Source organism: Parus major, chromosome 1A, assembly GCF_001522545.3.
Source record: "Parus major isolate Abel chromosome 1A, Parus_major1.1, whole genome shotgun sequence".
Lineage (NCBI taxonomy): Eukaryota > Metazoa > Chordata > Aves > Passeriformes > Paridae > Parus > Parus major.
This window is the reverse complement of record NC_031773.1, coordinates 60,640,441-60,657,368: the sequence shown is the minus strand read 5'-3', so window position 1 is coordinate 60,657,368 and position 16,928 is coordinate 60,640,441. Positions and strand designations below refer to the sequence as shown.

Below are 16,928 nucleotides of genomic sequence, written 5' to 3'. Positions count from 1 at the left end.
GTTACCAATGCACTCACACAAAGAGACTGCAGACCACAAAAAGAAGTGAGGCTGGTAACTCTATCCAATGAAATTGCAACCACACCACCCACTGACCACAGAACAGCTTGTGCTGGGACAGCTATGTGCCCCACTGACCAGGCCCTGTTCTTGGCACACACACACCCATGGCACTCCTTTCTTGTTTTCCAGCTATGTGCCCATGCTCATGGTGCAACCACATGCTCCACTGCCCAAACCCTGTCCCTGTTTTCTTACCCACACTCAAATGTGCACCAATTTTTCATTCACACATGCTCAAAACACCATCAGTTTTTGTGCTCTGGGCATCCCATCCTCATTGACAATAATCTCATGGACTATGGAGGACAACTATGCAAAAGTCATGTGATTGCAAAGCAAGTTTTATTTTATTAGTAGCTGTTGCAAATAATACATACCAACACCTGGATTGGTGAAAAGCCACTGAGCAGCAGCAGGAGATGGATATGGTGCTCCAGTGGGAGGGGCAGGCAGGCTGTGCACCTTCAGGGCACCCTATGCATCAAAAAGGCTTGCATTTTGTCCTTGCGTCTCCAGAACCAGGCCTCATCTCTTCTCCACTGTCTTGGAAAGGATGAGAATTTAACAGAAAAGTTTTATGGATATGAATGCTTAGCAGAAAGTTCTCTAGAAATGAAAGCAAGCTTTGATATTATAAAAAGATGTTTTTAGGGATAATTGTTGCTGAAACAGCTGAAAGAACAAAGGTTTAGTCGAGTTGGAAGGTTTATAGCAAAGGTTTAATCAATTAGAAGGGAGTTTTATGGCTAAAATCCAATACGTTAAGTGGTCTTCAAACAAAGCATGTTTGCTACCAAGTAAAAAAGCATAGGCAGACAGAAAGATGTTTTTTTTACCAAAGCAAAAAGAATTTTCCACTGCAAAACAAGTTTCAAGTTTAACATGTAATTGCTAACTCAGGTGATTGTTAGTCACTAACATAGTATTGTAATTTTAGCAGTTTTGATAGGATATATGTAAATGTAAAGGTATTGTGTACTACGCTGATTGGTTGTTATGTAATAATATGCGCAGAAAAAGGAAGAGATATAATGCATTATAACCTGAACCATAGGGGCTTCAGGACACATGGCTTGCCTATAGCCAGCAGCTGTAGGCTGACCTATGATGCCCTGCTGTAACCTAGTATATGGAATAAACAACATTATAAAGAAAAGCCATCTGAAGTTCCCATCTCTCCATTGGCTCTTACACCACTGGAGTGGAATTATTACAGTTATGACATCTTCTCATGCTTAGCCAGTGCGTGAGACAAGGTCACATCAGCTTGTGATACCACCTCCATGCCAACAACAGCTACATTGTGTACTGTTCCTCTTTCACACGTTAACTTCCCATCGACTGACTAATTCATTCGTTTTGGTTTTAAAGGACAGGTGTCCATTAAGGAAGGTAGAAAGTTTCTTTGAAATGAAAAAATGTAACCTACCCCCTTCATCTGAATTATTATAGTCTTGAAATCAAGGGGCTCTCAGGCAAAGACATGGGAATAGGAATAACAGTTCTTTACTAGGAAAATGGAGTAGTACAAAAAAGAAAGCTAACAAAAACCAACCTAGTGCCAGAGTCTGAATTCAATCTGACACCCTGTTAGTCAGGGTGTTGGTAGCAGTCCAGTTAAATGGTGTCTGCAGTCCTCCTGGAGGAACAGATGTGTTTCTGTTGAAGTAATGATCCTGTAGAAGGGCACAGTTTTCCTCTGAAGGTCCAGTGGTGTAAATGGGTTTAGTCATTATCTTGTCAATGTGCACAGCAGCAGACCAAATATGGCAGGGCCTTAGACACAACTTTGGTTCCTGACACACAGGCTCCTTCTCTCACAACTGGCATTCAGGGTGCTCAGCAAGATCTTTACCTCTACAATGTTGTGTAACTGGAACTTCAGCCCAAGGACCTTTCCAGTTTGATCTGCCCTCGTTCCTCTGCGTCTCTACACAAAACACGGTGTGGAAGAGAATGGCAGGAGGGGTCTGTGTGTCCCAGCACTCAGGATTTGCACCACTTCAGTTCCACAGAGATGCAGATAAAATGAAAAGCCAAACTGTTTATTATTTGGAAGATGAAGCAAAGGGATGAGCTGGAAGGGAAAAAAAGGTGGTAGGCACGGTCTCAGGGCTGGAGAGAGGGAGAGGGCTGAAGCTACTTGAGCTTCCCACAGGCTCAGCTGTGCCTGGAGCTCTAGTGCCACTGGGAGGTGGTGTCTGTCCTCTTCAGTGTCTCCTGCTGTTCTTGGGACACTGGTTCACTGGATCCTGAAGATGACTAATTCTTCTGCTTCTCTGGCAAACTGCTCTTGAACATACAGGTTAGACCGTTTTTTTCTTTGAGGCTTGAAGGGCTGCAACAGAGAGGAAGAGAGCCACAGTCATTGGCCCACATCTGCGGGAATCCTAGGAGACATTCCTGCCTAGAGTGTCCCACTCAGCTCTTGCAAGGACCTCAAGAGAGGAGAGGCCAACAGGATCAGCCAGAAGGTGCTCACCACAAATCCCCGCCGCATCCCTGCAATCTCTCTGTGCTTTGCCCACGCCACCCTCGTCCGCACAGGGAGTGAAGTCCTCTGCATCTGGGGCAGGGATTGCAGCTCCCTGTGCCAGCCTCCGCTGACAGCCCACTGCCCTCACTCACCCTCGCTGAGGAATCGGAGCTCTTCCTTCTGCCCCCTCAAGAGAATCCTGGCGGACCCTGGGAACACAGAACCTGTCAGAGCCCCAGCGGCACAGCTCCCTGTGGCCACACGCCCTCCTGCCCCAGCAGGGCTCAGCCCTTGCTGCACCCGGACGCCCAGGGGCACGGCTGCCAGAGGCCGGCAGCAGCTCCAAGGACAGGGGGGGCTCCAGGGCGCCGGGCCCGGTTGCCGCTGCTGGGGCAGCAGCCGCGGCCGGGGCCGAGCTGCGGAGGGGCGGGGAGGGAGCCCGGGCTTGTGGCTCACCGATGAACCTCCTGGCCACCTCTCTCAGGTGCTCCTGCCGGCTCTCCAGGTATGGCAGGGCCTGGCGTGCGTACTCGGCCGCTCGTTTCCTGTCCTGTGCCAGCTGGAGAGGGAGGCAGAAGGGAAGAGTTGGCGCGGGCTCTGCCCCTCGGCCGGGCACTCCCTGCGCCCAGCCCTGGCCTCCCCTGCCCGCACAACCCTGAGCTCCCACAGCCCTGAGGCCCGGCCAGCAGCCACTGGCGCCGGGCTCTGGAGGGGGCAGAGGGCCGGCTGCTACCAGGGGAACCGCGGTGCCGCCCGCCCCGCAGCCCCGCTGGGCCGGGGCTTTATCGACACCCGGCTCGGGGCCACAGGAGCCTGGAGAAGAAGCTGTGCTGCCCAGGGAAGGGAGCGGCGTGTGAGGTGCAGGCTGGCACCCCTAGGTGCACCACTGGGCGGGGCCCACAGCTGCCAGCCCCATACACTGAGTGCCGGGGGTGTGCGGAGCTAGGGCCCGGCGGTCGGAAGATAACGTGGTGTACGGAAAGATAGAGTCACCCCCCTCCTCTATAGTTTATGGTAATTATCCCGTAATTAGCCAATAGCACCTAGCTGTGATGAAAGCAGATCGGAGTGACACTGTGAATCTAGGTTATAAAGTGTCAAATTCTTCACCAACGCCATTTTGCCATCCACCACATTGGTGTTGTGTGCTAATGGACCGAGTGACCTGGGATTGGTCCCTGTGCCGTTCCTGAACCAGGTCCTCTGCCTCGCAGAAGGCAGCATGGGGGCAAGGGGCTTCTCCAGGCTTCAGCTCAGTCTTCTCCAGGCTGTACTTACCAGGCAGTTGTGAAACTTCCACATCTTCTTCTTCTTCAGCAGTCTCTTGAGCTTCTTCTTCTTCAGGAGTGTGGTCACACAAAGGAGCACTTGAAGAGAGGCCTGGAGAGCAGCAGACATATGGGCATACCACTGCAGCCTAAAGAAAAGGACTTGCGTCCCTGTGGCAAGGCCAGAAGCAGAAAGCTGGAGCCTGGGAGAGGGTAAGCCAGGAGATGTCTGAGCCCCTTCCCAAGGATGCACCAGAATCACTCAGAACCTCACCTTTGCCACGCGCTTGTTCTCATCATAGCAATGAAAGAAGAGTGGGAGCAGGCTCTGCCTCACAATCCTCTTCAGGGGCTTTTTTCTTTTGTCCACTGCCAAGTCCATGACCTTGAAGAAGAGGTGTAGGGAGAGCAGCTGCATATGGATGTCATCCTGGAAAAAAAGAAAACACCTCAGCATCAACTGCCTAAGGCCCATCTGGGAAAGGGCCTGAAAATCCACAAAATTTCTGAGCAACGATCAGTGCTCGTGGCTGGGGGCACAGAGCCTTACCTTGTCAAAGAGTGGCAGGAGTGCCTCAGCCAGCTTTGGGGCAGTGGTGCTGGATATCAGGATGTGTTCATTCTCGAGTATATTTGTGAGCACAGAGAGGGTCATGCTGACAACATATCCATGTGCATCACCCAGCAGCTCCAGAAGAGTTTGAGAGAGACTGCACATTTTTCTGGCCTGTGTGGAACACAAGGCTGTGCTGGGAAGCCAGAATGGCTGCACTGCCAACACCACCCTGGCACTGCAACCCCACCCTGCTGCTGCAGGGCCCAGAGGCCAAAGGTGTGTCCCAAAGCACTTAGGCAGCTGAGCGAGGAGGCAGGAGAACTGAGAGCAGATGCCTCAGCTCTTGAAGCCCAGCCAGACCAAGGGGCTGCTTTCCCCACCCCCACCTTTCCAGCACAGCTTCAGCCGCTGCCCCCTTCTCACCCTCGAGGGATCCTTGCTGAGCACCAGGAGGCCTTTGAGTGCCAGGCGACGCCTCTCCCTGCACTTGCTGTGCAGGTGCCTCGACATTATCTCCAGGATGCTATCACCATATTTACTCAAGTCCAGGCACTCGAAGACCTGAAAGGCACAGGTAGTGGCAGGGAACCCGGCCAGCAGGAGCTTGGAACTGTGCAGGGCTGGGTCCAGGCAGCAGCACAGGGTGCGGGCACCCTGTCCCAGGCAGCTGTGGCTATGCAAGGGGAGAGGGCTGGCAGGCAACTCAGTGAAGTAGTGTTGGCCATCAGGCTCACCTCCACAAGGAATGCCAGGAAGGGCAGATCCCAGTATGTCTCCTCCCTGTTGAGCAGCCGGAGTAGGTGTAATGCAATGAGGGAACACAAAGGCACAAAGATACGGCGCAGCTCCCTGGAAGGGGGAAAAAGGCACCAAGACCCTGAGGTTGGGGGGCAGATCTCTCCCAGGACTGACTCACAGAGGTCCTGTCTTTCCTCAACCTCCTTGGAGAGGATATGGGCACTTTGGGAGGCAGCTCCTTCTGGACACCCTCCTCTCCCAGCCTTTTCCAGTCTGCTCGACCAACTCTCGGTGACAAGGCCCTCTGACCATGACCACAGGGACTGTGGGGGGCCCCCCAGGCAAAGGTCACAAATGCTAGAGGTAGTGGGGAGAAGGGGGTCTCACCTGGCCATCAGACCAGTGCCATAGTGCTGGGTGTTAGCAGAGACCAGCATGTTCCAGACACTCTTGCGCTCCATAGTCATCAACTCTTTGTCACACCGCAGTCGGTGGAGCAGAGTCTTCATGGCCTTCACTGCAAACCTGTGTGCAGAGCAAAGCCCAGGTCACACTGGAAGCACAGGTGCTGGCCACAAAGGTGTGGGAAGGACAGGAGGACTGGGACCTGTTGGGGTTGCTGGGAAGGCAATGTTCCTCCTTGCATGCTTTCCAGAAGGTACCAACTTCCTCTGGTGGCATCTGCTGTGTGGTGATGACAACATGGAAGAGCAGAGCCACAAACAGTCGCCCAGAATAAGGGATCACTGCCTTGTGGCACTGAGGCACAATCACCCAGAGCACCAGAGCTGCCTGCAAAAGAAACAACCCAAGACAGCGCCCAGTGCTGAGGTGTCCCTGGGGCAGGGCCTGAGGGGAGATGCAGGGGGAGCAGTGGGCCTGGTGCCCCCTGAGCCTGCCCCTAGCCCAGGTTTTAGCACAGCGCCTGAAGCATGGAGAGAATGGAGAGCTGCTGGAGAGGAAACCTGGGGGTAAGCAAAGGCTAATTCCATAAACTCACAGCCAGGGCAAAAACGTCCTTGTTGTCCCCACTGGTAGTGCACATCCTGTACAGTGGCCAGTGCTCCATCACACAGAGCAGTGTTGGAAGCACCTTCTGCAGTGTTGGTCCTGACGAACCTATGACTCTCCACATCATTGTGGCAGCTCTGTGGGATCAGAGCTCTGTGTCAGAGGCATCTCAGTCACAGTACTATGCCCTGTGCAGCTGTGGGGCCCAGGTGACAGAGGCCTTGTGCCCTGAGGGGAAGGGAGGGACCATTGGCAGCAGGCTTGGGAAACAGAGGGGCCCGAGGGTCCTGGACCGCTCCACCAGCTGGGCAGACCCCATTGGACAGGCTGTGAGGGTTGATGTGCCCTAAAGGCTGGTGAGCCCTGACCTCTCAAGGCACGTGGGCCCTGTACCTGTCACATGTTGGAGCACAGTGAAGGAGGCTCAGCACCACATCATTAGGGTATTCTTCAGCCAGCCTCAGAATGTTGATTTGCAGCCTGGCACACACAGTGGTGTGGAACATAATACTCTGGTGAATGGTCCTTACAATGTCTGGCACCTGGAGGAGGCATGAGGAAGACTTGGAGTGCTGTCCAAGGAATCCACTTCTCCAGCTTCCCCCAAGAAGTGCTTCCCTTCCTGCCACACTGTGCTGGCCTCAAAGACTGAGGGGGCCCAGTGACTACGGAATGAAGGAGCACACGAACCTGGGAGGCCTCCAGCCCTGGCCCCAGGCTGGTTACCTGCTGCAGAGAAGATACAGTACTTTCCTCGAAAAAATCCATAATGGGAGTGTGAATCACAGTGGGAGTGGGTATGGTGTCAGTATTTGTGATCCTCAGAGTCCCACCGGTGTTGGTGTTTGCAATGGCCATGTGCTCAATCACTGGTATGACAGCCTTTGCCCTGTGATCATTCATTGTGCTGTCAGAGTCTTCTGAGCACTCAGACAAATCTGGGCTGATTTCAGTCTTTGTTATGCCCTGAGTCTCTCTATTGATAATGTACGTGATGACCACATCCTCAGTCATTGATATGAGGAGAGCCTTTGCCCAGTCTTCAGTCGCTGAGGTGTCAGAGTTTTCTGAGCACTTAGCTGAATCTGGGCTGACATCAGGCTCTGCCTGGAGCTCGGTCAGCCCAGAGTCAGGCTCAGCTGTGCTCTCAGTTGCTGTGGTACTGCTCTTTCTGCGCTGAATGGGCACAAACTTCCAGAACATCTGCAGGAGAACCAAGGACAGGGAAGAAAGGAATGTTCCATGGAGTGCTTCAAGCACAATTCTCGGCTGAGCAGTGACAGCAGGCCCAGGTGGGGATGGCTGCAGGTACCTTCAGAGTTCTGTGGAAGCTGCCATGGGCAGGGTGCTGCTCTCGTGTCGGGTCCATGGCTGCATCTGGCAAAGAGCAAGCACAGTCAGAGCTGAGGGACTGCAGGGGAGGCGGGAGAACACAGCCCAGCCCTGCGCTCCCCAGGCAGGGACAGCCCTGCGGATGCCCCAGGAGATGGAGCATAGTCACTGTGAGGGACAGCCCTGGCCCAGCTTCTGTCCTATCCGTGGGCATGTCCACAGGAGGTGGGATGGGATGGGATGGGATGGGGCCAAGCCAGCTGCAGCAATCAGTCTTGTGGCCCAGCTCTGCTGTGGATGCTAAATGCAAGAAGCAAGCAGGGAGCACAGTGTCTGTGGAAAACCAAGTCACATAACTTGCTCAGACTGTTCTGAGATGTGGCCTGGGAAATCATAAGGAGGAATCAAAATAATCCTTAGAGACAGAAGACAACCTTGCAGGTGTTGTTTGTCAATTTCTTGTTTTCTTGCAAGAGAAGGTCGAGGGATGGTGTACACAACTGACCAATGATGGTGATGTGTTAGTTTACTGACCAATAAGAGTTTTACCTTTCCAGACCTTCTTGGACTTCTCTATAAAAGAAGATCCAGAGTAATAAACCTTGCTCTCCTGTACAATCCACAAGAGAGTCCGTGTTGTTACTTTCACCATTCCCAATATAGTGCAACAGCTCTGCCCCTCACCATCCTGACATGTCTGGAACTGCTCCGGCTCCTCAGGCTGTTGTGCTGGGGCAGTTCCAGGGCCTCTAGTATTTTTCTGCCTGAACAGGCTGAGGAGCCTGCCCGCCATGCCGCAGTCTGGCCTCGAGGGCACCTTCTAGAGAGAGATGCCACAGGAATGCTCTGAGGCAACGAGTTGTGCAGTTGTGCCTGGAGGGCACCTGTGACAGAAGCCTCAGGAAGGCTGCAGGTCAGCAAATCCTGCACTCTGGTGTTGATGGCTCCTGCCACAATGACAGGAGACCAATGAGTGGTCATAAATGATTCAGGTGACCAAATCCCACGATCTGGTTTTGAGAGCTCCTGACACAATGACAGGAGATTCCATGTAAATTATTCAGGTCACCAAATCCCACAGTCTAGCCTGGAAGGGTACAGGCCGCAGGCATAGAAGATGCCTTGGGAAAGGTCTGAGTCACAGAATCCCACAGTCTGGCCGCAAGGTCAGCTGCAGGAGTAATGCCTCAAAAAGGTCTGGGTCAGGCACGAACGAGTGTGCTGTGCGGGGGCTCCTCACAGCACTGCTCTGGTGCGTCCTGTCCCGTTGTGTGCTCTGAATGCTGCGGTGTGGCCCTGTCACCGCCAGCTCCTATGTCATCATGTGACCTTGGATACCCTGTCCCATTCCATCCCAGGGTGACCATGCTGCACCGTGTCACAAAGGGCCCTTGCACCCACTGCCACCTGGTGCCCTGGGGCCACCCCCAGCCCACCTGAAGTGGCCCAGGTTGGAAGGAATTCTTTGACACAAGTGTTTAAGACAGCCTGACAGGATCTTTAGGAATGGGTCAAACCATCAGCAAATGCTGCCCTGCTCTGCAGGCTCAGGGCATTTAAGAATCCTCAATTCAGGATAGCTTTACTTCCCCGGTGTTCAGCTCAAGTAGTTCCAAAAAGTTTCAAACTTCATAAATTAACTAGAATGGCAGGAAAATATGAAAGATTTGGAAGTTTGCTTCCCATCTCAAAGCAGCAACTCATTTCGTTAACGTCATCAATTGAGAGTCACTTTACAAATCATAACACTACACAGAGAGTAAAAAACGGTGTCATGGTTTTAAAGCAGTAACTAAAAAATTACTTGAAGACTTACTTATTTTTTTGCTGTGAGATATGGATTAGAGCAAGAGCAAAACAGGCATAAAACTTAAAAAGGAATAAAGAAAGTTTATTAACAAAACTACAAGAATAAGAACACCAGAATAAACTTCCAGAAAACCCTTTTTATCTCCTACTACTCACCATTCCCTTGTTCACATGACAACATAGAGACAAAAAACTTTGGAACTTTGGTGTTTAAAACAGTCCCAATTCCTGCTAGAGTCTTTTCATCAGTCTTTGTAGAGAAACAGAAGTCTTCTGCTAATCTATGGAGTTTTCCACAAGAAAGCTATTTCTGTTATAGCTTTCTATTTTTCTGATGCCAGCTGCCCAGAAATCCTGCCATCAGTTCATTCCTCCCATTTCACATCACTCTGAGGTGTGTATGGGTCAATGAGTCTAGGGATGTCATTTTTAAGGATGAATTATTTAAAGGTAAAAGTTCTCTTCATCTGTTTCTGTGAGCTTCCCTGGAAACAGTTTTCTCATTGGCTCTCAAGGCCTCAAATCTTCAACTATTACTTTATCTCACTCTGTTCCAGCACTTCACTGTATCACAATTACTCCACCTTTTGCTCAAAATCTAAACTTTGAACACTCCATTCCTCCCTATATACTCTGTCATGAATTAAAGGAGTTTTTTTTCAAGACCCTATTGTCCATCTCCATAGCTTTAACAGAAAAATATTTCAGCTTATAAAGCATCTCCTTATTCTCTACCTTTTCTGAAGCTTCTTTTCTTTACGTCTCTGATAGTTTATAAAGTCTCTTTACATGTTGATTACTCTCTTTTTCTCTCTCTGGAAAAAAGGATTAATCTGCAAGTCTCATCTAGGTAATGAAAAGGTTAAAATCTTGCCCAGGCTTTGTAGATGGTTCTGTGACCTCTGCTGGAGCAGCAGCTGGAGTTGTCTGCGATGGAAGATTCTTCATGGCTGCTCTAGAGAGTGTGGTCACTGTCTCAGCCCCCAGCAGAAAAAAGCTTTTTTCTTTCTTTACTCGGCAGTCTCTGGTGAATTCCGTCACGGCAAAACCTGTAGCTGAGCCAGGGACCGGCCTGGCCCGGCCTGGGCCTGGGTGAAGCCCCGCAGGCCCCATCTCATGGCTGAGAGCCGCTGGGCCACATGGCCTGGGGAGGGAATGGAAGGCCAGCTGGAGCTCTGTTACCTTTCACAGCCAGGAAACAAAGAGCCCAAGAAATTCCCAGGCTTAGGTCTTAAGGTGGTGTTCACAGGTTGATCTCACTTTTTAATGGTCAAAACTGCTGTTAGTTCTTAGAAATGACCGATAATTGGTCAGGAGAAAAGACTCCCATCAGTCACCAGCAGCTTCAACTTCCTTAGCTCTCAAAACCACCTTAAAGGTAAAGCCACCTCATGACAAACGGCCATTCTTTGGATTGCAAATGATTTTCTATGAAGGGATGATAATATCCTAATTCTCTTAAGAAATAAAAGTTCTCAAGGAATGAAAGTCCACTCAGTATTACAAAAGTAGCCCAAACAAATGAGCAGGTTGAAAAAAGGCTAATCCTCCCCCTGGTACAGATATCTAAGTGGCCAATAAAGTACAGCTCTCCCCTCTTCTTCCCTGCAGGAGAATTAGGACTACTAACAGGTAAAGTCACAGATATTCCTTCTGTCTTCCCTAACCAAAGCTGTGCCGAACCACAGATATTGCTGTCAAACTGACTCAAATTCCAGCCTAGACCTCTCACTTCCAGACAACTCCTTCTCCAACATGCCTGCCAACACCAATGCCCCCAAAACACACACACAGAATCCTTCAGCATCCTGCCAGGAGCCCCAGCTGTCCCCATCCCTCCACAGAGCTTTCCCATCCTCCAGCAGACCCCTTGGTTCCCTGCACATGCTGTGGGATAGCACTCAGGAGGATCTGTTCCAAAGCCTTTCCCAGCAGCAAGTTCAGGCTTCCAGGCCAGTGGATCCTGGATCATCCTTCCTGCCAACCCTTCCTATGCATGGCTGTTATGTTTGCACATTTGCACTCTGCTCGGACTTCTCCACATAACCAGGATTGCTGGTAAGGGATTGAGAGCAGCCTGGCAAGCTCTTTCTCCACATCCCTCTTTACTCTCAGAGCAGGTAGAACATTCCACAGGAAAGCAACTGGTGCCACAAGGAGTGGGAGTCATCAGGTAGCTCTGTGGTGATTGTTCAGGATTACTATATCCTGAGGGAGCTCTTGACCTTTCAGTACTGCTTTAATTTGCTGGAAGCTGCCTTAGTTTGCAAGCCCTGTGTTGGTCAACATCCTGGCGTGAATGCAGGACTGCTGTGAGGCACTGCTGGAACCCTGCAGGACAGGACTGGCTCTTTTGTTTACACGTTGAAAAAGAGTTAGATTGTATTTAACTAGAAATTTAGTGATCCCTGAATTTGATAAGGGGCTGTATCTTTATTATGAGCTAAGAAATTATTTTTTTATTCTATATTTTAGCTGCTTTTTAGTGTTTAATTTTGTCTCAATACAGCAGAGACCCTTCTTTTGGTTTGGATTCTATAGGGAATTTTTTCCCATCTGAAAGTAAGAGCCTGTGAAGGGAGTGGTTCTCTGGGGGACAAATACAGGTCATGAAGAAACAAAAGATGTGGCTGAGAACTCTTACATCCCACCTGGAGTCAGCCAAGGGAAAGGAGCATTTGGGAGTCATGCTTGGGAGAGGTGGTGGGGTTGTGGCTGTCTCTTAGCTAGGGGATGCGGCTCAAGTGGCAAATGGTTGAGGTTTTGGTGTTGGACTGCTGCTGCTGCCCAGAGGATTCAGTGCTACTGCAGAGCTTTTCCGTTTCTGTGTCTCTGTACTGTGGGTGAGCCTCTGCTCACAAGTGTGGCCGTATAAGTGGATCTTTTCAATACCCAATCACTCTGGAAGGTATCCTTACCATCTGCTCAGGGGAAAATGGGGACCCTGACACCCTCTGAAAGGGAGGCTCTCAGGGGTGCTTGCGGGAGCCGGGCAGCTGCTGCTATTGCCAGGCCATTACACAGGCAATAGCCAGGAGAAACCTGAAACAATCCCCCCAACACCTTATCTGCCCTTCCAGGCTGCCCAGCCCCCACTGTTTCTGCTGCTGTTCTGGATTTTTAGTACACTTTTAGCTTGATACACCTGGGTCCACCCAGCCCCATGCTGCTCCTACCACAGCTTTGGGGTTATTGCTAAACTTTGTTTGCCACCCCGGGCCTGCACTCCTCTGCTGTTCCAGCCCAGAGCCCTGAGGTTCCTGCTATAGTCCATTTCACCAGCTTTATCGTCCCACATTCAGGTGCCAAAATGACTGTAGTGGGTCAACCCTGGCTGGGTGCCAGGTGTCCACTCTGTTGCTCTATACTCTCTTTCCCACTGGGACAGGGAAGAGGATAAGATGGAGTACAACCACCAGGGTGAGATAAGGCAATTTTATTGCAGTAAGAGAAAGAAATAAACAGAGATCTGTGTGTGCATGGGCTAAAGACAAAAAATGTCTGTCTCTACTTTCCATCAGCAGTGATGTTTGGACATTTTCTGGAAAGAAGGGTTTCAGCATGTGTAATGTCCTCCAGAAGGCAAACACTGAAAACTCACAAATGCCCCCGTTTCCTCCTCTCTCCCTTAGCTTAGCTTTCTGAGCTGTCATTACAAGGTATGGAATATGCCTTTGGCCGATTTGGGTCAGGTGGCTTGGCTGTGTCCCTTCCCAGGATCTTGCCCACTCCCATCCCCTTTGATGGGGGAAGGAATGTCAGAGGGACAGCACTGCCAGGCAGTAGCCAAAACACCGGTCTGTTCTCAACACCCACCTAGGTACCAATGCAAAGCACAGCCCTGGAAGGGCTGTGGACTTTACCTTGGTCAGAACCAATACAGATGGTATGGAAAGTTGGATTCTGGGATGTATCTGTCCTTCTGCACCACAGGCCAGACCCTCCTGACAAAACCCATTCAACAACCAGCAGAATTGCTGCTACATTGGGCAGGAGGAATATATATTCTAGAAAAAGGGGAACCTACCTTGACCCCTATGCTGTCAGCTAAGAATATCTCTGCTGCTGCTACAAAAACTCACAGCTTAGCAACAAAACACAAACATGCAGATGAAAAGATCCCAACCTCTGTAGAAATTATTCTTAATGTATTAAGACCTTTTCTGAGAGGGACCCCAACTGTACTAAGAGATTGTTTAGTGGGGAGACAGCACAAAGTCAGGGAAGATGTAGTGTGCAAACCCCAAGAATAACAATCCCTACATGGGGAACCTCCTACATCTCATGATGTCTCATTCACCAACACCTGAGCCAAACACATACTGTGTAAAGGTAAAGGTATAGAGCCGTTACTCTTAAAACAGGAATGGAAATAGTAGAAGGAAACAAAAAGGTAGGCAGGTAAGTGTGAGGAAGAAGCAAGCCTGACAGTGCAGAAGATTCCTGGGAAGCATGGAAGAAGGTAGATTACGCACTATCTGAGAACAGGAAAGGCATCCCATTTCTTCAAAACTTGCAAACTTTGAGTAAACTAACAAACTGTCAGGCTGATGAATTTATTACAACAAGGCTCCTGCAGCCCTGTTTCTTGCAAAGGAATGAACAGATTCTCATACTAAGTACTGTCTTAACTCTGCAATGAACAGTTTAATTTTGCTCTCAGCTTGTGAGTCTCTCATTCATACAATGGCTCCCAATTTACAGGGACTTCAGTGCTACTGTTTTGATCCAGTCCAGTGGTGTAACCTGACTGAATCAAGCATGTGTGTGTTCAGCTGATCACGAAGGAGCTCCTTTCATCGCTGGCTATAGAACAAGTTAGACTTTTGTGAATGTCTGGGCAGCATTTCTTATAATGGGCCGAGGTGCAATGAAATCCCAAAAATGGCATAAAGACTGACTGTGGCACATCACCAGGGAACAAAGTTATAAACTCCAACCCCAAAGCCTCATCCAATTACTTAAAAGGGTCAAACAGTTTTGTCCCTGGTATCCATCAGATGCTTCCTATGACCTTACTCACTGGCAAAAGGTTGCTGAATGTTTACCAACCCACCAAATTTCTCATCACAATGTCCACCCTGATGATGTTATTACTTGGTGTGTGGTATACTCGGCTCTGCAACAATTTAAGTTAGCAGATCATGCCCTTGGGGATGCTCTGCCATCAGATTCTGTTGTTTTTATTAATGAAACATCACCTGAGGATAATGACCTGGAGAAAAAGGATTTGTTTGATCCTGGTCCTATTGATTGTGGACAAGAACGAGATTTATGTTGTCCTTTAGCCCCAGTATGTGCTGTGGCTGCAGCATCCTCTAGTGCAGAAGAAATACTATAAATAGCATGCAAAAAGGTTGCAGCAAGTATTTCACATATTCTACCACTGTCTTATACCTTGTCCTATTCCTCTAGTGACTATAAAGAGAAAACAATACCACCTATAGGACCTGAGCCAGAAAGGTCTATACAGAAATGCTAGAGCAAGTGTTAGAGGAGGGCGATATTAAATTCTTTCAAGCAATGCCTGTTGTATATCATAATCAAAACCAGCATAATGAACAGCTTATCATATGAGATGGTAATGAACTGTGCAGATTGGTGAAAGAAAATGGTTTACACTCCTCCTTTACTACAAATTTATTGGATGCAATTGCAGAAGGACATACTATATTACCACTGGATTGGCAATCTCTTTTTAAGACAATTTTGACAGGAGGACAATACTCTGTCTGGTGGATTTGGCTCAGACTCAGGCATTGAATAATGGTAATCAACAACCATCCATCAGTATCACTGGATCACAGTTCTCTGTTACACATCTATATGCTACTGTTTGGGCTCAATTAAGACTCTCCCCCCAAGCATGGGATCAGTCTACTGTTATTGCCATGTGAGCACTATATAGTGTGTATAGTACTATATAGTATACAGTGAAAGGTACCTGATAGAAAAAAGTTGGAGTCTGGTTTTGCTGCTGTAAGGCAGGAGCCTCAGCAACCATGTATTACATTCATTGATTGATTACAATTCGTGGTTAGACAGAAAATTGATATTCAAGAAGCAGCTGATGCTGTCTTAAAATCTCTTGCTTATGAAAATGCTGACAATGACTCTAAAAAAGCCCTGGACTCAATTTGTAATCATGCTGTTGTTGAACTTTGTGATTCTATCAAGGCATGCACAAATTTCGTCTTGGAACAATTTAAAGCACAACTAATTGCTACTTCAATAGCCCAACAGCTGCAAGTGGCCAGAGCAGCTGTTAAGTGCTTTGAATGCGGGTGGGGCTAGGACATACCAGGAAGCAATGTCCAAAGGGCCAAAGGGGCAATAAAAGGCCCAGTAAACCCTGTTCTCACTGCCAGAAAAGGATTTTACTGGAGCAATCAATGCCAGTCTATATATGACAAACATGGCAGCCTTCTTCCACAGTAGGGAAACTCAAAGTGGGGCATGCTGGGGTCCAGTACCCCTCAATTCAACAGGACCCCACTCAATCTGACACAAACACAAGCAGAAGCCTTGCAAGTGGTACCACTGGGAGTGCCATGGCCATCAGCACTACCATAACCCTTAATGATACCTTGGTTCACCTGCTGCCCACCTCTGTGTGTGGGCCACTGCCTTTTCAAACACATGGTTTACTCCTGGGATGGTCCTCTACCACCCACACAGGACTGTTTATATTGCCAGGAATCATTGATGCCAACTATAAAGGGGAAATTAAAATCATGGCTTGGACACCTAATCCTCCCTGTACTGTGGCACAGGAGAGCAGACTGGCACAATTAATACCACTGCCAGCAATTTCCTATTCAGCACCAACCTTTACAGCAACAACGAGATGCAGGAGGATTTGGGAGCACAGGCACCTCACAGATATTTTGGTCACTAATATTTTAGGGGTACAACAATCATTACTTGTCAAATAGAATTCAAGCCTTTTACAGGTTTAGTCAACACTGGAGCAGATGTTTCCATCATATCCCAAAAGGACTGGCCATTGGAGTGGCCCCTGGTCCCCTCAGCAGCAATTGTAGCAGGCGTCAGAGGTCAGAAGATTCCTTGGCAGTCCACTAGGAAGCTGAAAATCATCAGACCGGAGGGCAAGACTACTCCCTTGCAACTGTATGTACTCCTGATCCCACCAGCTCTGTGGGGGCGCACCTGATGACACAATGGGGTTTGATCATTTCAACACATTTTTGATAAAGGCCATTGATGAAAAGCTGCTTCTTAAACTGACTTAGATTTCAAATAGGCTGATCTAGATAAACCAATGGCCCCTGAAAAATGAGTAGCTTCAGCAAGCCCAGATCCTTGTGCAAGAACAATTACATTTGGCTCATATAATTCCTTCCCCTGGAAGACACTTATTTTTGCAATTTATATTTTGTCATTTATTTTATTTTTCCCCTTATTTTAAGAAATCAGGAAAGTGAAGGTTTTTACAGGATCTCAGGGCAATCAAGGCAGTCATTTTACCTATAAGGAACATTGCAGCCTGGAACACATAACCCCACAATGATTGCAGAACACTGGGAATTAGTGATAATTGACTTAAAAGACTGCATTTTTACAGTTCGTTTGCATCCTGATGACACACTTAAATTTGCCTTTTCTTTACCTTCTGTCAATCATGACATTCCCATGGAATGATACCACTGGCTTG

At 48.9% G+C, this 16,928-nt stretch overlaps 1 long non-coding RNA gene across 1 annotated transcript; it reads right to left on the bottom strand.

Moving 5' to 3' along the window:
- Positions 1 to 408: 408 nt before the first annotated feature.
- On the bottom strand, positions 409 to 3,087 carry LOC117244498. Its single transcript, XR_004497708.1, has 4 exons — positions 2,996 to 3,087; positions 2,692 to 2,748; positions 1,619 to 2,401; positions 409 to 606 (listed from the first exon to the last, which is right to left on the bottom strand). It is a non-coding gene; the product is annotated as an uncharacterized LOC117244498 (long non-coding RNA).
- Between the last annotated feature and the right edge of the window lie 13,841 nt (positions 3,088 to 16,928).